General features: G+C 39.6%; 5 non-coding genes across 5 annotated transcripts; all 5 read left to right on the top strand.

The window, feature by feature from the left end:
- Window positions 1-2020: 2020 nt before the first annotated feature.
- TRNAS-UGA (transfer RNA serine (anticodon UGA)) lies at window positions 2021-2102 on the top strand. Its single transcript has one exon. It is a non-coding gene; the product is annotated as a tRNA-Ser (tRNA).
- Window positions 2103-6009: 3907 nt separating this feature from the next.
- On the top strand, window positions 6010-6091 carry TRNAS-UGA (transfer RNA serine (anticodon UGA)). Its single transcript has one exon. It is a non-coding gene; the product is annotated as a tRNA-Ser (tRNA).
- A 3906-nt stretch (window positions 6092-9997) lies between these two features.
- Window positions 9998-10079, top strand: TRNAS-UGA (transfer RNA serine (anticodon UGA)). The gene has a single exon. It is a non-coding gene; the product is annotated as a tRNA-Ser (tRNA).
- Window positions 10080-13986: 3907 nt separating this feature from the next.
- TRNAS-UGA (transfer RNA serine (anticodon UGA)) lies at window positions 13987-14068 on the top strand. The gene has a single exon. It is a non-coding gene; the product is annotated as a tRNA-Ser (tRNA).
- Window positions 14069-17975: 3907 nt separating this feature from the next.
- Window positions 17976-18057, top strand: TRNAS-UGA (transfer RNA serine (anticodon UGA)). Its single transcript has one exon. It is a non-coding gene; the product is annotated as a tRNA-Ser (tRNA).
- Window positions 18058-21475: the final 3418 nt, after the last annotated feature.

Here is a 21475-nt window from a genome sequence, read left to right as displayed (position 1 = left end):
GACATGCAAACTACCAAAGTACATATCTTATCTTTTACTTGCATAGCATCATGCACCTAGGACTACCTAGGGCCTACCTTAGGGGTAAATTATATGTAATAAAAGGGGAGTTTAGGGCTTGGCAAGTAGACTGGGACTCCCCTGGGAGACCCTTGAGTCTATGCCCAGAACCATAACTCTGCCAGTCGAGTACTTACCTAAAAGCCGATAACTCACTTCTCTTCCATAGGCTAACATTGACTGGTTCCACTTGGAATTTCTTCTAAGTGTGGAGTTTTGGAACATTAAAATATTCATCTAAAATCAGCCGAACAACGAATTCTGATTTACTCACCTGTTATCAGGAGAGACCTCAGTGCTGCATCTTGTAGCTCAGTACTGACCCTGAAAAGTAATTTTAACCGTACTTACCAGTAACTCGAATTTTCTTCCATAGGATATCATTGCTTGCTTTTTGCTGACAAAGTTTCTAAGTGTCGATTTTTGAAACTTACAAATATTCTTTAAAAATCGTACCAATTGTGAAAACGTAATTGCTTACCTGTTTTAGATAGATGTCCCAGTACTGAGCCTAGGAGCCCAGCACTGAATTACCAAAGTAACGAGAATGTACTTTACCCGTAACTTGAATTTTCTTCCATAGGAAACCATTGACTGTTTTTCTGTAAAATTTCTTCTAAGTGTCGATTTTGCAAACTTATAAATATTCCTTAAAAATCGCTTGTATAACTTAAACGCAGTTTCTCAACTGCTTACAGGTGGTACAGTAGTGCTGGATCTAGGATCCAACACTGACATAGAAAAAGTAACCATAACCCCACCTACCTGCTAAGTGAATTTCCTTCCATAGGATAACATTGGTAATTTGATCAGAAAAAATTTCTAAGTGTCAACTTTTAAAATAGCAAAATATTGCTTGAAAATCACAACAGTTACTAAAACGAATTTACTCACTTGTTTCCAAGAACTGTCCCAGGACTGAATCTAGGATCCAGTCCTGGATTTAGAAAAGTAATCCTGAAAGTAATTAATTGCATATAACTTAAAATTCCCATTGAGCTCAATGTATTATTGTATTTGAAATTGTGTTTCCTATTGCAATAAACTGTAACTATTACCTGCAAAAGTCAATTGCCTATTGCAAAGTTTTTAACTAAAGCATCTTATTCTGAGAAAGTATATTTTGATACCTATTGTTGGTTCTAAAATAAAACAACAATATATTTTTTATACAAACCATTGGCCTAGAGTTCAGTTCTTGAGTGTGTGAGACCATTTGCTGACTGAGTGTGTACAACAAATGCTTTACACTGTCCTCGGATACTGCCTTACTGCTCGAGCAAGCTACCACTTTAGAGAGTAAGGTTATATCAAACTTTAGCCTCTGTCAAACCTCTGGGCACTGAGGACTCTGTGCACACTGTACCTTTTTGGGAACAGTATATACAGAGCCACTTTCTTACAGTAGTGATAAAGTGATTAGAGTCCTAAGGCCAACATAAAGATAGAGCAAAACGTGAGGTGAAAAGCAAAAAGGTCGCTGGTAGGCCACCTTAAGGATGCCATGTCTAACAAAAATTAACTGAGGATTACGTGAGTAAAACATCAGGTTTCTCTACGGCATTTGGTGAGACAAGTGGGCCTTCTTTTATCTTCCATTCAAGCAATCTTTGACGGACCCATTTATTATACAGCTCTTCAAGGATTAAAGATAAGGTACTTACAAAGGAGTCACAAACACTCAGAGATGGTAGTCTTCTGTAATATGGGTCGTAGACTAAAAGCAGCGCAAAAACAGAGTGCAACAGGGTCCAAAAAATTGAGTGCCACATGAGAGTTTGCATGCAAGCGTATCCTTTTACAGATCCAGAGATATACTCATGCAATTTTTGTTTTTAGGACAGAATGTGCATGATGAAAAAAACATTGTTTTTAAAAAGCGCATTGCAGAATATCAGTACTTTGATGTGGGACAACTTGAATACTTTCAAACAAAATATTTGCATGCAGCTTACAGTAAGTTGTTGTGGCCGAGTGGTTAAGGCGATGGACTTGAAATCCATTGGGGTCTCCCCGCGCAGTTTCGAATCCTGCCAAAAACGAGAATCTTGTTATTATCGGCTACAATTTCAGAAGTTAACCTTTAGTATTTCTTCAATTTCAGTTTTATAAATAGGTGGCTTATTTTTGTGTCACTATTGCCTCTTCACATATTTATTATCGCTACCTCTTTCATGTCTTTGCTACATCTCTCTTCCTACTTTAGCACTGGTGTAAACGCTTCAAATTATTATACCATTGCTCTCTCAATCATACCTGGGCATGCACTTGAAACTTACTTTACCAATAAAAGATGCAAAGAGAGAAATAGAACAAAAGTGCTGGCTGGATTTGGCAAACACACTTCATAAAACTGCATTTTCTTTTTTATTCTCCCCCGTGTTACATGCTTAACCTCTCCCTATGTAATTTCTCTTAATCTGCTGTCCCAGGAAGAGAATTTCATCTACTGGCTCTTTCTGTGTTTTTTTCCTTAGTCTTTCTTTCCCTTTTCTTAGCTGTGTAACTGTTCCTTTACGCTCTCTATTTACGCGCCATTAATCTCATTTGAGCTCCTTGCTCCCGCTCCTGTTTTCTCCAACTCTCATACTGCCAGTTCTCTCTTTCTCTGTGGTTGGTGGCTAAAATCCAGAGCTTTCGAAGCCACGTGGTTTCTGCCTCTTGTTGTCAGACTTGAATTGGAAAAGGAACCATATTAACAAGCCTTTACCACTCACACACGGCAGAAGTTTATACTTTAATTCAGTGAGCTAAGAAAAGCGTGTTGTGGGTCCCCTACGAGCCATGGTGCTTGCTTCATCATGATTTGGAACCAGTCATTAGCCGCAGCTCTGCTAATGAGCCACTGAGGTCAGTTTCAATAATTACTCAAAAACATGACCTTGCAGCCCGCCCTCAACTGTGTATTTATATTACTTTACTGCTGTTCGTGTGATTAGCTGGGAGGAGCTCACGGCGGCATCCTCCCTATAAAAGTGTGGATGGATCACTCCTTAACTCTTTCTTGCTTCACATACAAATGGCTTGAAAGGTGCAGGGAAGATGCAGGTCTAATAGACAGACTAGAAGGTCTGTGCCAAGTGGGTTTCTCTGCATTGGTGTCCCATCACAGGCCCGCAAGTGTAATGTGTTATCTTTGACTCCTGGCAGTTCACAAGCAGGCGGCCAGGAAACGGTTTCAGCCTATCAACCACTGAGGAGACGCAGCCTCTGTATGAGGAATGAGGAAGGAATGAATACATCCAGCCTATCACAGGAGCAGCCCTGAGTGTTCCAAATTATAAATTCTCCATGTTAGTGTATGGCATTGACCCCATGTAGCTCGCCGTGATCGTATAGTGGTTAGTACTCTGCGTTGTGGCCGCAGCAACCTTGGTTCGAATCCAAATTACGGCATTGTGGTTGGCAATGTTACGGCAGTTGGGTTCTGCTTTTACAGAATTACCAAATGTACCAGAGGTTTAAATATTTAAACCATCTAACAACAAAATATTTAATTTAACATGATTATAAGCTGTAGCTATAATGTATTTACTTACATAAATTATCGTTCTTGAACCTATTGTGGGTGGATGGGGAGCGGAGCTCACCCCCCAGGTGCAGTTGAGTAACCTGTGTTGTGGCTCTCTACAGGGAAGGCACAAATGTTGCTGTCACCCAGCGCAATCCAGATGTGTATTGGGGCCTGGTTTCAGGTAAATAGAGCAGAAAGTGCAGAGAAATGTTCACTCTCTAAAAGTGGCATTTCTAAAATAGTAAAGTTAAATCCAACCTCACCAGTAAGTAGGATTTTCAATAAATAAATAAAGCTACTCCTCTCCGATATGGAATTACCAAATAAAAAGTATAGGGGAATACCCAATGCTAACCTATGAGAGAGGTAGACCTCACAGTAGTGAAAAATGAAATAGACTGTTTGGTACTTACAGGACATGCAAACCACCAAAGTACATATCTTATCTTTTACTTGCATAGCATCATGAACCTAGGACTACCTAGGGCCTACCTTAGGGGTAAATTATATGTAATAAAAGGGGAGTTTAGGGCTTGGCAAGTAGACTGGGACTCCCCTGGGAGACCCTTGAGTCTATGCCCAGAACCATAACTCTGCCAGTCGAGTACTTACCTAAAAGCCGATAACTCACTTCTCTTCCATAGGCTAACATTGACTGGTTCCACTTGGAATTTCTTCTAAGTGTGGAGTTTTGGAACTTTAAAATATTCATCTAAAATCAGCCGAACAACGAATTCTGATTTACTCACCTGTTATCAGGAGAGACCTCAGTGCTGCATCTTGTAGCTCAGTACTGACCCTGAAAAGTAATTTTAACCGTACTTACCAGTAACTCGAATTTTCTTCCATAGGATATCATTGCTTGCTTTTTGCTGACAAAGTTTCTAAGTGTCGATTTTTGAAACTTACAAATATTCTTTAAAAATCGTACCAATTGTGAAAACGTAATTGCTTACCTGTTTTAGATAGATGTCCCAGTACTGAGCCTAGGAGCCCAGCACTGAATTACCAAAGTAACGACAATGTACTTTACCCGTAACTTGAATTTTCTTCCATAGGAAACCATTGACTGTTTTTCTGTAAAATTTCTTCTAAGTGTCGATTTTGCAAACTTATAAATATTCCTTAAAAATCGCTTGTATAACTTAAACGCAGTTTCTCAACTGCTTACAGGTGGTACAGTAGTGCTGGATCTAGGATCCAACACTGACATAGAAAAAGTAACCATAACCCCACCTACCTGCTAAGTGAATTTCCTTCCATAGGATAACATTGGTAATTTGATCAGAAAAAATTTCTAAGTGTCAACTTTTAAAATAGCAAAATATTGCTTGAAAATCACAACAGTTACTAAAACGAATTTACTCACTTGTTTCCAAGAACTGTCCCAGGACTGAATCTAGGATCCAGTCCTGGATTTAGAAAAGTAATCCTGAAAGTAATTAATTGCATATAACTTAAAATTCCCATTGAGCTCAATGTATTATTGTATTTGAAATTGTGTTTCCTATTGCAATAAACTGTAACTATTACCTGCAAAAGTCAATTGCCTATTGCAAAGTTTTTAACTAAAGCATCTTATTCTGAGAAAGTATATTTTGATACCTATTGTTGGTTCTAAAATAAAACAACGATATATTTTTTATACAAACCATTGGCCTAGAGTTCAGTTCTTGAGTGTGTGAGACCATTTGCTGACTGAGTGTGTACAACAAATGCTTTACACTGTCCTCGGATACTGCCTTACTGCTCGAGCAAGCTACCACTTTAGAGAGTAAGGTTATATCAAACTTTAGCCTCTGTCAAACCTCTGGGCACTGAGGACTCTGTGCACACTGTACCTTTTTGGGAACAGTATATACAGAGCCACTTTCTCACAGTAGTGGTAAAGTGATTAGAGTCCTAAGGCCAACATAAAGATAAAGCAAAACGTGAGGTGAAAAGCAAAAAGGTCGCTGGTAGGCCACCTTAAGGATGCCATGTCTAACAAAAATTAACTGAGGATTACGTGAGTAAAACATCAGGTTTCTCTACGGCATTTGGTGAGACAAGTGGGCCTTCTTTTATCTTCCATTCAAGCAATCTTTGACGGACCCATTTATTATAGAGCTCTTCAAGGATTAAAGATAAGGTACTTACAAAGGAGTCACAAATACTCAGAGATGGTAGACTTCTGTAATATGGGTCGTAGACTAAAAGCAGCGCAAAAACAGAGTGCAACAGGGTCCAAAAAATTGAGTGCCACATGAGAGTTTGCATGCAAGCGTATCCTTTTACAGATCCAGAGATATACTCATGCAATTTTTGTTTTTAGGACAGAACGTGCATGATGAAAAAAACATTGTTTTTAAAAAGCGCATTGCAGAATATCAGTACTCTGATGTGGGACAACTTGAATACTTTCAAACAAAATATTTGCATGCAGCTTACAGTAAGTTGTTGTGGCCGAGTGGTTAAGGTGATGGACTTGAAATCCATTGGGGTCTCCCCGCGCAGGTTCGAATCCTGCCAACAACGAGAATCTTGTTATTATCGGCTACAATTTCAGAAGTTAACCTTTAGTATTTCTTCAATTTCAGTTTTATAAATAGGTGGCTTATTTTTGTGTCACTATTGCCTCTCCACATATTTATTATCGCTACCTCTATCATGTCTTTGCTACATCTCTCTTCCTACTTTAGCACTGGTGTAAATGCTTCAAATTATTATACCATTGCTCTCTCAATCATACCTGGGCATGCACTTGAAACTTACTTTACCAATAAAAGATGCAAAGAGAGAAATAGAACAAAAGTGCTGGCTGGATTTGGCAAACACACTTCATAAAACTGCATTTTCTTTTTTATTCTCCCCCGTGTTACATGCTTAACCTCTCCCTATGTAATTTCTCTTAATCTGCTGTCCCAGGAAGAGAATTTCATCTACAGGCTCTTTCTGTGTTTTTTTCCTTAGTCTTTCTTTCCCTTTTCTTAGCTGTGTAACTGTTCCTTTACGCTCTCTATTTACGCGCCATTAATCTCATTTGAGCTCCTTGCTCCCGCTCCTGTTTTCTCCAACTCTCATACTGCCAGTTCTCTCTTTCTCTGTGGTTGGTGGCTAAAATCCAGAGCTTTCGAAGCCACGTGGTTTCTGCCTCTTGTTGTCAGACTTGAATTGGAAAAGGAACCATATTAACAAGCCTTTACCACTCACACACGGCGGAAGTTTATACTTTAATTCAGTGAGCTAAGAAAAGCGTGTTGTGGGTCCCCTACGAGCCATGGTGCTTGCTTCATCATGATTTGGAACCAGTCATTAGCCGCAGCTCTGCTAATGAGCCACTGAGGTCAGTTTCAATAATTACTCAAAAACATGACCTTGCAGCCCGCCCTCAACTGTGTATTTATATTACTTTACTGCTGTTCGTGTGATTAGCTGGGAGGAGCTCACGGCGGCATCCTCCCTATAAAAGTGTAGATGGATCACTCCTTAACTCTTTCTTGCTTCACATACAAATGGCTTGAAAGGTGCAGGGAAGATGCAGGTCTAATAGACAGAATCGAAGGTCTGTGCCAAGTGGGTTTCTCTGCATTGGTGTCCCATCACAGGCCCGCAAGTGTAATGTGTTATCTTTGACTCCTGGCAGTTCACAAGCAGGCGGCCAGGAAACGGTTTCAGCCTATCAACCACTGAGGAGACGCAGCCTCTGTATGAGGAATGAGGAAGGAATGAACACATCCAGCCTATCACAGGAGCAGCCCTGAGTGTTCCAAATTATAAATTCTCCATGTTAGTGTATGGCATTGACCCCATGTAGCTCGCCGTGATCGTATAGTGGTTAGTACTCTGCGTTGTGGCCGCAGCAACCTTGGTTCGAATCCAAATTACGGCATTGTGGTTGGCAATGTTACGGCAGTTGGGTTCTGCTTTTACAGAATTACCAAATGTACCAGAGGTTTAAATATTTAAACCATCTAACAACAAAATATTTAATTTAACATGATTATAAGCTGTAGCTATAATGTATTTACTTACATAAATTATCGTTCTTGAACCTATTGTGGGTGGAGGGGGAGCGGAGCTCACCCCCCAGGTGCAGTTGAGTAACCTGTGTTGTGGCTCTCTACAGGGAAGGCACAAATGTTGCTGTCACCCAGCGCAATCCAGATGTGTATTGGGGCCTGGTTTCAGGTAAATAGAGCAGTAAGTGCAGAGAAATGTTCACTCTCTAAAAGTGGCATTTCTAAAATAGTAAAGTTAAATCCAACCTCACCAGTAAGTAGGATTTTCAATAAATAAATAAAGCTACTCCTCTCCGATATGGAATTACCAAATAAAAAGTATAGGGGAATACCCAATGCTAACCTATGAGAGAGGTAGACCTCACAGTAGTGAAAAATGAAATAGACTGTTTGGTACTTACAGGACATGCAAACCACCAAAGTACATATCTTATCTTTTACTTGCATAGCATCATGCACCTAGGACTACCTAGGGCCTACCTTAGGGGTAAATTATATGTAATAAAAGGGGAGTTTAGGGCTTGGCAAGTAGACTGGGACTCCCCTGGGAGACCCTTGAGTCTATGCCCAGAACCATAACTCTGCCAGTCGAGTACTTACCTAAAAGCCGATAACTCACTTCTCTTCCATAGGCTAACATTGACTGGTTCCACTTGGAATTTCTTCTAAGTGTGGAAATTGGAACTTTAAAATATTCATCTAAAATCAGCCGAACAACGAATTCTGATTTACTCACCTGTTATCAGGAGAGACCTCAGTGCTGCATCTTGTAGCTCAGTACTGACCCTGAAAAGTAATTTTAACCGTACTTACCAGTAACTCGAATTTTCTTCCATAGGATATCATTGCTTGCTTTTTGCTGACAAAGTTTCTAAGTGTCGATTTTTGAAACTTACAAATATTCTTTAAAAATCGTACCAATTGTGAAAACGTAATTGCTTACCTGTTTTAGATAGATGTCCCAGTACTGAGCCTAGGAGCCCAGCACTGAATTACCAAAGTAACGAGAATGTACTTTACCCGTAACTTGAATTTTCTTCCATAGGAAACCATTGACTGTTTTTCTGTAAAATTTCTTCTAAGTGTCGATTTTGCAAACTTATAAATATTCCTTAAAAATCGCTTGTATAACTTAAACGCAGTTTCTCAACTGCTTACAGGTGGTACAGTAGTGCTGGATCTAGGATCCAACACTGACATAGAAAAAGTAACCATAACCCCACCTACCTGCTAAGTGAATTTCCTTCCATAGGATAACATTGGTAATTTGATCAGAAAAAATTTCTAAGTGTCAACTTTTAAAATAGCAAAATATTGCTTGAAAATCACAACAGTTACTAAAACGAATTTACTCACGTGTTTCCAAGAACTGTCCCAGGACTGAATCTAGGATCCAGTCCTGGATTTAGAAAAGTAATCCTGAAAGTAATTAATTGCATATAACTTAAAATTCCCATTGAGCTCAATGTATTATTGAATTTGAAATTGTGTTTCCTATTGCAATAAACTGTAACTATTACCTGCAAAAGTCAATTGCCTATTGCAAAGTTTTTAACTAAAGCATCTTATTCTGAGAAAGTATATTTTGATACCTATTGTTGGTTCTAAAATAAAACAACGATATATTTTTTATACAAACCATTGGCCTAGAGTTCAGTTCTTGAGTGTGTGAGACCATTTGCTGACTGAGTGTGTACAACAAATGCTTTACACTGTCCTCGGATACTGCCTTACTGCTCGAGCAAGCTACCACTTTAGAGAGTAAGGTTATATCAAACTTTAGCCTCTGTCAAACCTCTGGGCACTGAGGACTCTGTGCACACTGTACCTTTTTGGGAACAGTATATACAGAGCCACTTTCTCACAGTAGTGATAAAGTGATTAGAGTCCTAAGGCCAACATAAAGATAGAGCAAAACGTGAGGTGAAAAGCAAAAAGGTCGCTGGTAGGCCACCTTAAGGATGCCATGTCTAACAAAAATTAACTGAGGATTACGTGAGTAAAACATCAGGTTTCTCTACGGCATTTGGTGAGACAAGTGGGCCTTCTTTTATCTTCCATTCAAGCAATCTTTGACGGACCCATTTATTATAGAGCTCTTCAAGGATTAAAGATAAGGTACTTACAAAGGAGTCACAAATACTCAGAGATGGTAGACTTCTGTAATATGGGTCGTAGACTAAAAGCAGCGCAAAAACAGAGTGCAACAGGGTCCAAAAAATTGAGTGCCACATGAGAGTTTGCATGCAAGCGTATCCTTTTACAGATCCAGAGATATACTCATGCAATTTTAGTTTTTAGGACAGAACGTGCATGATGAAAAAAACATTGTTTTTAAAAAGCGCATTGCAGAATATCAGTACTCTGATGTGGGACAACTTGAATACTTTCAAACAAAATATTTGCATGCAGCTTACAGTAAGTTGTTGTGGCCGAGTGGTTAAGGCGATGGACTTGAAATCCATTGGGGTCTCCCCGCGCAGGTTCAAATCCTGTCAACAACGAGAATCTTGTTATTATCGGCTACAATTTCAGAAGTTAACCTTTAGTATTTCTTCAATTTCAGTTTTATAAATAGGTGGCTTATTTTTGTGTCACTATTGCCTCTCCACATATTTATTATCGCTACCTCTTTCATGTCTTTGCTACATCTCTCTTCCTACTTTAGCACTGGTGTAAACGCTTCAAATTATTATACCATTGATCTCTCAATCATACCTGGGCATGCACTTGAAACTTACTTTACCAATAAAAGATGCAAAGAGAGAAATAGAACAAAAGTGCTGGCTGGATTTGGCAAACACACTTCATAAAACTGCATTTTCTTTTTTATTCTCCCCCGTGTTACATGCTTAACCTCTCCCTATGTAATTTCTCTTAATCTGCTGTCCCAGGAAGAGAATTTCATCTACAGGCTCTTTCTGTGTTTTTTTCCTTAGTCTTTCTTTCCCTTTTCTTAGCTGTGTAACTGTTCCTTTACGCTCTCTATTTACGCGCCATTAATCTCATTTGAGCTCCTTGCTCCCGCTCCTGTTTTCTCCAACTCTCATACTGCCAGTTCTCTCTTTCTCTGTGGTTGGTGGCTAAAATCCAGAGCTTTCGAAGCCACGTGGTTTCTGCCTCTTGTTGTCAGACTTGAATTGGAAAAGGAACCATATTAACAAGCCTTTACCACTCACACACGGTGGAAGTTTATACTTTAATTCAGTGAGCTAAGAAAAGCGTGTTGTGGGTCCCCTACGAGCCATGGTGCTTGCTTCATCATGATTTGGAACCAGTCATTAGCCGCAGCTCTGCTAATGAGCCACTGAGGTCAGTTTCAATAATTACTCAAAAACATGACCTTGCAGCCCGCCCTCAACTGTGTATTTATATTACTTTACTGCTGTTCGTGTGATTAGCTGGGAGGAGCTCACGGCGGCATCCTCCCTATAAAAGTGTAGATGGATCACTCCTTAACTCTTTCTTGCTTCACATACAAATGGCTTGAAAGGTGCAGGGAAGATGCAGGTCTAATAGACAGAATCGAAGGTCTGTGCCAAGTGGGTTTCTCTGCATTGGTGTCCCATCACAGGCCCGCAAGTGTAATGTGTTATCTTTGACTCCTGGCAGTTCACAAGCAGGCGGCCAGGAAACGGTTTCAGCCTATCAACCACTGAGGAGACGCAGCCTCTGTATGAGGAATGAGGAAGGAATGAATACATCCAGCCTATCACAGGAGCAGCCCTGAGTGTTCCAAATTATAAATTCTCCATGTTAGTGTATGGCATTGACCCCATGTAGCTCGCCGTGATCGTATAGTGGTTAGTACTCTGCGTTGTGGCCGCAGCAACCTTGGTTCGAATCTAAATTACGGCATTGTGGTTGGCAATGTTACGGCAGTTGGGTTCTGCTTTTACAGAATTACCAAATGTACCAGAGGTTTAAATATTTAAACCATCTAACAACAAAATATTTAATTTAACATGATTATAAGCTGTAGCTATAATGTATTTACTTACATAAATTATCGTTCTTGAACCTATTGTGGGTGGATGGGGAGCGGAGCTCACCCCCCAGGTGCAGTTGAGTAACCTGTGTTGTGGCTCTCTACAGGGAAGGCACAAATGTTGCTGTCACCCAGCGCAATCCAGATGTGTATTGGGGCCTGGTTTCAGGTAAATAGAGCAGTAAGTGCAGAGAAATGTTCACTCTCTAAAAGTGGCATTTCTAAAATAGTAAAGTTAAATCCAACCTCACCAGTAAGTAGGATTTTCAATAAATAAATAAAGCTACTCCTCTCCGATATGGAATTACCAAATAAAAAGTATAGGGGAATACCCAATGCTAACCTATGAGAGAGGTAGACCTCACAGTAGTGAAAAATGAAATAGACTGTTTGGTACTTACAGGACATGCAAACCACCAAAGTACATATCTTATCTTTTACTTGCATAGCATCATGCACCTAGGACTACCTAGGGCCTACCTTAGGGGTAAATTATATGTAATAAAAGGGGAGTTTAGGGCTTGGCAAGTAGACTGGGACTCCCCTGGGAGACCCTTGAGTCTATGCCCAGAACCATAACTCTGCCAGTCGAGTACTTACCTAAAAGCCGATAACTCACTTCTCTTCCATAGGCTAACATTGACTGGTTCCACTTGGAATTTCTTCTAAGTGTGGAGTTTTGGAACTTTAAAATATTCATCTAAAATCAGCCGAACAACGAATTCTGATTTACTCACCTGTTATCAGGAGAGACCTCAGTGCTGCATCTTGTAGCTCAGTACTGACCCTGAAAAGTAATTTTAACCGTACTTACCAGTAACTCGAATTTTCTTCCATAGGATATCATTGCTTGCTTTTTGCTGACAAAGTTTCTAAGTGTCGATTTTTGAAACTTACAAATATTCTTTAAAAATCGTACCAATTGTGAAAACGTAATTGCTTACCTGTTTTAGATAGATGTCCCAGTACTGAGCCTAGGAGCCCAGCACTGAATTACCAAAGTAACGAGAATGTACTTTACCCGTAACTTGAATTTTCTTCCATAGGAAACCATTGACTGTTTTTCTGTAAAATTTCTTCTAAGTGTCGATTTTGCAAACTTATAAATATTCCTTAAAAATCGCTTGTATAACTTAAACGCAGTTTCTCAACTGCTTACAGGTGGTACAGTAGTGCTGGATCTAGGATCCAACACTGACATAGAAAAAGTAACCATAACCCCACCTACCTGCTAAGTGAATTTCCTTCCATAGGATAACATTGGTAATTTGATCAGAAAAAATTTCTAAGTGTCAACTTTTAAAATAGCAAAATATTGCTTGAAAATCACAACAGTTACTAAAACGAATTTACTCACTTGTTTCCAAGAACTGTCCCAGGACTGAATCTAGGATCCAGTCCTGGATTTAGAAAAGTAATCCTGAAAGTAATTAATTGCATATAACTTAAAATTCCCATTGAGCTCAATGTATTATTGTATTTGAAATTGTGTTTCCTATTGCAATAAACTGTAACTATTACCTGCAAAAGTCAATTGCCTATTGCAAAGTTTTTAACTAAAGCATCTTATTCTGAGAAAGTATATTTTGATACCTATTGTTGGTTCTAAAATAAAACAACGATATATTTTTTATACAAACCATTGGCCTAGAGTTCAGTTCTTGAGTGTGTGAGACCATTTGCTGACTGAGTGTGTACAACAAATGCTTTACACTGTCCTCGGATACTGCCTTACTGCTCGAGCAAGCTACCACTTTAGAGAGTAAGGTTATATCAAACTTTAGCCTCTGTCAAACCTCTGGGCACTGAGGACTCTGTGCACACTGTACCTTTTTGGGAACAGTATATACAGAGCCACTTTCTCACAGTAGTGATAAAGTGATTAGAGTCCTAAGGCCAACATAAAGATAGAGCAAAACGTGAGGTGAAAAGCAAAAAGGTCGCTGGTAGGCCACCTTAAGGATGCCATGTCTAACAAAAATTAACTGAGGATTACGTGAGTAAAACATCAGGTTTCTCTACGGCATTTGGTGAGACAAGTGGGCCTTCTTTTATCTTCCATTCAAGCAATCTTTGACGGACCCATTTATTATAGAGCTCTTCAAGGATTAAAGATAAGGTACTTACAAAGGAGTCACAAATACTCAGAGATGGTAGACTTCTGTAATATGGGTCGTAGACTAAAAGCAGCGCAAAAACAGAGTGCAACAGGGTCCAAAAAATTGAGTGCCACATGAGAGTTTGCATGCAAGCGTATCCTTTTACAGATCCAGAGATATACTCATGCAATTTTTGTTTTTAGGACAGAACGTGCATGATGAAAAAAACATTGTTTTTAAAAAGCGCATTGCAGAATATCAGTACTCTGATGTGGGACAACTTGAATACTTTCAAACAAAATATTTGCATGCAGCTTACAGTAAGTTGTTGTGGCCGAGTGGTTAAGGCGATGGACTTGAAATCCATTGGGGTCTCCCCGCGCAGGTTCGAATCCTGCCAACAACGAGAATCTTGTTATTATCGGCTACAATTTCAGAAGTTAACCTTTAGTATTTCTTCAATTTCAGTTTTATAAATAGGTGGCTTATTTTTGTGTCACTATTGCCTCTCCACATATTTATTATCGCTACCTCTATCATGTCTTTGCTACATCTCTCTTCCTACTTTAGCACTGGTGTAAACGCTTCAAATTATTATACCATTGCTCTCTCAATCATACCTGGGCATGCACTTGAAACTTACTTTACCAATAAAAGATGCAAAGAGAGAAATAGAACAAAAGTGCTGGCTGGATTTGGCAAACACACTTCATAAAACTGCATTTTCTTTTTTATTCTCCCCCGTGTTACATGCTTAACCTCTCCCTATGTAATTTCTCTTAATCTGCTGTCCCAGGAAGAGAATTTCATCTACAGGCTCTTTCTGTGTTTTTTTCCTTAGTCTTTCTTTCCCTTTTCTTAGCTGTGTAACTGTTCCTTTACGCTCTCTATTTACGCGCCATTAATCTCATTTGAGCTCCTTGCTCCCGCTCCTGTTTTCTCCAACTCTCATACTGCCAGTTCTCTCTTTCTCTGTGGTTGGTGGCTAAAATCCAGAGCTTTCGAAGCCACGTGGTTTCTGCCTCTTGTTGTCAGACTTGAATTGGAAAAGGAACCATATTAACAAGCCTTTACCACTCACACACGGCGGAAGTTTATACTTTAATTCAGTGAGCTAAGAAAAGCGTGTTGTGGGTCCCCTACGAGCCATGGTGCTTGCTTCATCATGATTTGGAACCAGTCATTAGCCGCAGCTCTGCTAATGAGCCACTGAGGTCAGTTTCAATAATTACTCAAAAACATGACCTTGCAGCCCGCCCTCAACTGTGTATTTATATTACTTTACTGCTGTTCGTGTGATTAGCTGGGAGGAGCTCACGGCGGCATCCTCCCTATAAAAGTGTAGATGGATCACTCCTTAACTCTTTCTTGCTTCACATACAAATGGCTTGAAAGGTGCAGGGAAGATGCAGGTCTAATAGACAGAATCGAAGGTCTGTGCCAAGTGGGTTTCTCTGCATTGGTGTCCCATCACAGGCCCGCAAGTGTAATGTGTTATCTTTGACTCCTGGCAGTTCACAAGCAGGCGGCCAGGAAACGGTTTCAGCCTATCAACCACTGAGGAGACGCAGCCTCTGTATGAGGAATGAGGAAGGAATGAATACATCCAGCCTATCACAGGAGCAGCCCTGAGTGTTCCAAATTATAAATTCTCCATGTTAGAGTATGGCATTGACCCCATGTAGCTCGCCGTGATCGTATAGTGGTTAGTACTCTGCGTTGTGGCCGCAGCAACCTTGGTTCGAATCCAAATTACGGCATTGTGGTTGGCAATGTTACGGCAGTTGGGTTCTGCTTTTACAGAATTACCAAATGTACCAGAGGTTTAAATATTTAAACCATCTAACAACAAAATATTTAATTTAACATGATTATAAGCTGTAGCTATAATGTATTTACTTACATAAATTATCGTTCTTGAACCTATTGTGGGTGGAGGGGGAGCGGAGCTCACCCCCCAGGTGCAGTTGAGTAACCTGTGTTGTGGCTCTCTACAGGGAAGGCACAAATGTTGCTGTCACCCAGCGCAATCCAGATGTGTATTCGGGCCTGGTTTCAGGTAAATAGAGCAGTAAGTGCAGAGAAATGTTCACTCTCTAAAAGTGGCATTTCTAAAATAGTAAAGTTAAATCCAACCTCACCAGTAAGTAGGATTTTCAATAAATAAATAAAGCTACTCCTCTCCGATATGGAATTACCAAATAAAAAGTATAGGGGAATACCCAATGCTAACCTATGAGAGAGGTAGACCTCACAGTAGTGAAAAATGAAATAGACTGTTTGGTACTTACAGGACATGCAAACCACCAAAGTACATATCTTATCTTTTACTTGCATAGCATCATGCACCTAGGACTACCTAGGGCCTACCTTAGGGGTAAATTATATGTAATAAAAGGGGAGTTTAGGGCTTGGCAAGTAGACTGGGACTCCCCTGGGAGACCCTTGAGTCTATGCCCAGAACCATAACTCTGCCAGTCGAGTACTTACCTAAAAGCCGATAACTCACTTCTCTTCCATAGGCTAACATTGACTGGTTCCACTTGGAATTTCTTCTAAGTGTGGAGTTTTGGAACTTTAAAATATTCATCTAAAATCAGCCGAACAACGAATTCTGATTTACTCACCTGTTATCAGGAGAGACCTCAGTGCTGCATCTTGTAGCTCAGTACTGACCCTGAAAAGTAATTTTAACCGTACTTACCAGTAACTCGAATTTTCTTCCATAGGATATCATTGCTTGCTTTTTGCTGACAAAGTTTCTAAGTGTCGATTTTTGAAACTTACAAATATTCTTTAAAAATCGTACCAATTGTGAAAACGTAATTGCTTACCTGTTTTAGATAGATGTCCCAGTACTGAGCCTAGGAGCCCAGCACTGAATTACCAAAGTAACGAGAATGTACTTTACCCGTAACTTGAATTTTCTTCCATAGGAAACCATTGACTGTTTTTCTGTAAAATTTCTTCTAAGTGTCGATTTTGCAAACTTATAAATATTCCTTAAAAATCGCTTGTATAACTTAAACGCAGTTTCTCAACTGCTTACAGGTGGTACAGTAGTTCTGGATCTAGGATCCAACACTGACATAGAAAAAGTAACCATAACCCCACCTACCTGCTAAGTGAATTTCCTTCCATAGGATAACATTGGTAATTTGATCAGAAAAAATTTCTAAGTGTCAACTTTTAAAATAGCAAAATATTGCTTGAAAATCACAACAGTTACTAAAACGAATTTACTCACTTGTTTCCAAGAACTGTCCCAGGACTGAATCTAGGATCCAGTCCTGGATTTAGAAAAGTAATCCTGAAAGTAATTAATTGCATATAACTTAAAATTCCCATTGAGCTCAATGTATTATTGTATTTGAAATTGTGTTTCCTATTGCAATAAACTGTAACTATTACCTGCAAAAGTCAATTGCCTATTGCAAAGTTTTTAACTAAAGCATCTTATTCTGAGAAAGTATATTTTGATACCTATTGTTGGTTCTAAAATAAAACAACGATATATTTTTTATACAAACCATTGGCCTAGAGTTCAGTTCTTGAGTGTGTGAGACCATTTGCTGACTGAGTGTATACAACAAATGCTTTACACTGTCCTCGGATACTGCCTTACTGCTCGAGCAAGCTACCACTTTAGAGAGTAAGGTTATATCAAACTTTAGCCTCTGTCAAACCTCTGGGCACTGAGGACTCTGTGCACACTGTACCTTTTTGGGAACAGTATATACAGAGCCACTTTCTCACAGTAGTGATAAAGTGATTAGAGTCCTAAGGCCAACATAAAGATAGAGCAAAACGTGAGGTGAAAAGCAAAAAGGTCGCTGGTAGGCCACCTTAAGGATGCCATGTCTAACAAAAATTAACTGAGGATTACGTGAGTAAAACATCAGGTTTCTCTACGGCATTTGGTGAGACAAGTGGGCCTTCTTTTATCTTCCATTCAAGCAATCTTTGACGGACCCATTTATTATAGAGCTCTTCAAGGATTAAAGATAAGGTACTTACAAAGGAGTCACAAATACTCAGAGATGGTAGACTTCTGTAATATGGGTCGTAGACTAAAAGCAGCGCAAAAACAGAGTGCAACAGGGTCCAAAAAATTGAGTGCCACATGAGAGTTTGCATGCAAGCGTATCCTTTTACAGATCCAGAGATATACTCATGCAATTTTTGTTTTTAGGACAGAACGTGCATGATGAAAAAAACATTGTTTTTAAAAAGCGCATTGCAGAATATCAGTACTCTGATGTGGGACAACTTGAATACTTTCAAACAAAATATTTGCATGCAGCTTACAGTAAGTTGTTGTGGCCGAGTGGTTAAGGCGATGGACTTGAAATCCATTGGGGTCTCCCCGCGCAGGTTCGAATCCTGCCAACAACGAGAATCTTGTTATTATCGGCTACAATTTCAGAAGTTAACCTTTAGTATTTCTTCAATTTCAGTTTTATAAATAGGTGGCTTATTTTTGTGTCACTATTGCCTCTCCACATATTTATTATCGCTACCTCTATCATGTCTTTGCTACATCTCTCTTCCTACTTTAGCACTGGTGTAAACGCTTCAAATTATTATACCATTGCTCTCTCAATCATACCTGGGCATGCACTTGAAACTTACTTTACCAATAAAAGATGCAAAGAGAGAAATAGAACAAAAGTGCTGGCTGGATTTGGCAAACACACTTCATAAAACTGCATTTTCTTTTTTATTCTCCCCCGTGTTACATGCTTAACCTCTCCCTATGTAATTTCTCTTAATCTGCTGTCCCAGGAAGAGAATTTCATCTACAGGCTCTTTCTGTGTTTTTTTCCTTAGTCTTTCTTTCCCTTTTCTTAGCTGTGTAACTGTTCCTTTACGCTCTCTATTTACGCGCCATTAATCTCATTTGAGCTCCTTGCTCCCGCTCCTGTTTTCTCCAACTCTCATACTGCCAGTTCTCTCTTTCTCTGTGGTTGGTGGCTAAAATCCAGAGCTTTCGAAGCCACGTGGTTTCTGCCTCTTGTTGTCAGACTTGAATTGGAAAAGGAACCATATTAACAAGCCTTTACCACTCACACACGGCGGAAGTTTATACTTTAATTCAGTGAGCTAAGAAAAGCGTGTTGTGGGTCCCCTACGAGCCATGGTGCTTGCTTCATCATGATTTGGAACCAGTCATTAGCCGCAGCTCTGCTAATGAGCCACTGAGGTCAGTTTCAATAATTACTCAAAAACATGACCTTGCAGCCCGCCCTCAACTGTGTATTTATATTACTTTACTGCTGTTCGTGTGATTAGCTGGGAGGAGCTCACGGCGGCATCCTCCCTATAAAAGTGTAGATGGATCACTCCTTAACTCTTTCTTGCTTCACATACAAATGGCTTGAAAGGTGCAGGGAAGATGCAGGTCTAATAGACAGAATCGAAGGTCTGTGCCAAGTGGGTTTCTCTGCATTGGTGTCCCATCACAGGCCCGCAAGTGTAATGTGTTATCTTTGACTCCTGGCAGTTCACAAGCAGGCGGCCAGGAAACGGTTTCAGCCTATCAACCACTAAGGAGACGCAGCCTCTGTATGAGGAATGAGGAAGGAATGAATACATCCAGCCTATCACAGGAGCAGCCCTGAGTGTTCCAAATTATAAATTCTCCATGTTAGAGTATGGCATTGACCCCATGTAGCTCGCCGTGATCGTATAGTGGTTAGTACTCTGCGTTGTGGCCGCAGCAACCTTGGTTCGAATCCAAATTACGGCATTGTGGTTGGCAATGTTACGGCAGTTGGGTTCTGCTTTTACAGAATTACCAAATGTACCAGAGGTTTAAATATTTAAACCATCTAACAACAAAATATTTAATTTAACATGATTATAAGCTGTAGCTATAATGTATTTACTTACATAAATTATCGTTCTTGAACCTATTGTGGGTGGAGGGGGAGCGGAGCTCACCCCCCAGGTGCAGTTGAGTAACCTGTGTTGTGGCTCTCTACAGGGAAGGCACAAATGTTGCTGTCACCCAGCGCAATCCAGATGTGTATTGGGGCCTGGTTTCAGGTAAATAGAGCAGTAAGTGCAGAGAAATGTTCACTCTCTAAAAGTGGCATTTCTAAAATAGTAAAGTTAAATCCAACCTCACCAGTAAGTAGGATTTTCAATAAATAAATAAAGCTACTCCTCTCCGATATGGAATTACCAAATAAAAAGTATAGGGGAATACCCAATGCTAACCTATGAGAGAGGTAGACCTCACAGTAGTGAAAAATGAAATAGACTGTTTGGTACTTACAGGACATGCAAACCACCAAAGTACATATCTTATCTTTTACTTGCATAGCATCATGCACCTAGGACTACCTAGGGCCTACCTTAGGGGTAAATTATATGTAATAAAAGGGGAGTTTAGGGCTTGGCAAGTAGACTGGGACTCCCCTGGGAGACCCTTGAGTCTATGCCCAGAACCATAACTCTGCCAGTCGAGTACTTACCTAAAAGCCGATAACTCACTTCTCTTCCATAGGCTAACATTGACTGGTTCCACTTGGAATTTCTTCTAAGTGTGGAGTTTTGGAACTTTAAAATATTCATCTAAAATCAGCCGAACAACGAATTCTGATTTACTCACCTGTTATCAGGAGAGACCTCAGTGCTGCATCTTGTAGCTCAGTACTGACCCTGAAAAGTAATTTTAACCGTACTTACCAGTAACTCGAATTTTCTTCCATAGGATATCATTGCTTGCTTTTTGCTGACAAAGTTTCTAAGTGTCGATTTTTGAAACTTACAAATATTCTTTAAAAATCGTACCAATTGTGAAAACGTAATTGCTTACCTGTTTTAGATAGATGTCCCAGTACTGAGCCTAGGAGCCCAGCACTGAATTACCAAAGTAACGAGAATGTACTTTACCCGTAACTTGAATTTTCTTCCATAGGAAACCATTGACTGTTTTTCTGTAAAATTTCTTCTAAGTGTCGATTTTGCAAACTTATAAATATTCCTTAAAAATCGCTTGTATAACTTAAACGCAGTTTCTCAACTGCTTACAGGTGGTACAGTAGTGCTGGATCTAGGATCCAACACTGACATAGAAAAAGTAACCATAACCCCACCTACCTGCTAAGTGAATTTCCTTCCATAGGATAACATTGGTAATTTGATCAGAAAAAATTTCTAAGTGTCAACTTTTAAAATAGCAAAATATTGCTTGAAAATCACAACAGTTACTAAAACGAATTTACTCACTTGTTTCCAAGAACTGTCCCAGGACTGAATCTAGGATCCAGTCCTGGATTTAGAAAAGTAATCCTGAAAGTAATTAATTGCATATAACTTAAAATTCCCATTGAGCTCAATGTATTATTGTATTTGAAATTGTGTTTCCTATTGCAATAAACTGTAACTATTACCTGCAAAAGTCAATTGCCTATTGCAAAGTTTTTAACTAAAGCATCTTATTCTGAGAAAGTATATTTTGATACCTATTGTTGGTTCTAAAATAAAACAACGATATATTTTTTATACAAACCATTGGCCTAGAGTTCAGTTCTTGAGTGTGTGAGACCATTTGCTGACTGAGTGTGTACAACAAATGCTTTACACTGTCCTCGGATACTGCCTTACTGCTCGAGCAAGCTACCACTTTAGAGAGTAAGGTTATATCAAACTTTAGCCTCTGTCAAACCTCTGGGCACTGAGGACTCTGTGCACACTGTACCTTTTTGGGAACAGTATATACAGAGCCACTTTCTCACAGTAGTGATAAAGTGATTAGAGTCCTAAGGCCAACATAAAGATAGAGCAAAACGTGAGGTGAAAAGCA

The sequence above is a fragment of the Triturus cristatus genome, chromosome 12, assembly GCF_964204655.1.
Source record: "Triturus cristatus chromosome 12, aTriCri1.1, whole genome shotgun sequence".
Lineage (NCBI taxonomy): Eukaryota > Metazoa > Chordata > Amphibia > Caudata > Salamandridae > Triturus > Triturus cristatus.
The sequence above is the reverse complement of the archived record's forward strand: the minus strand, read 5'-3'. Positions and strand labels throughout refer to the sequence as shown.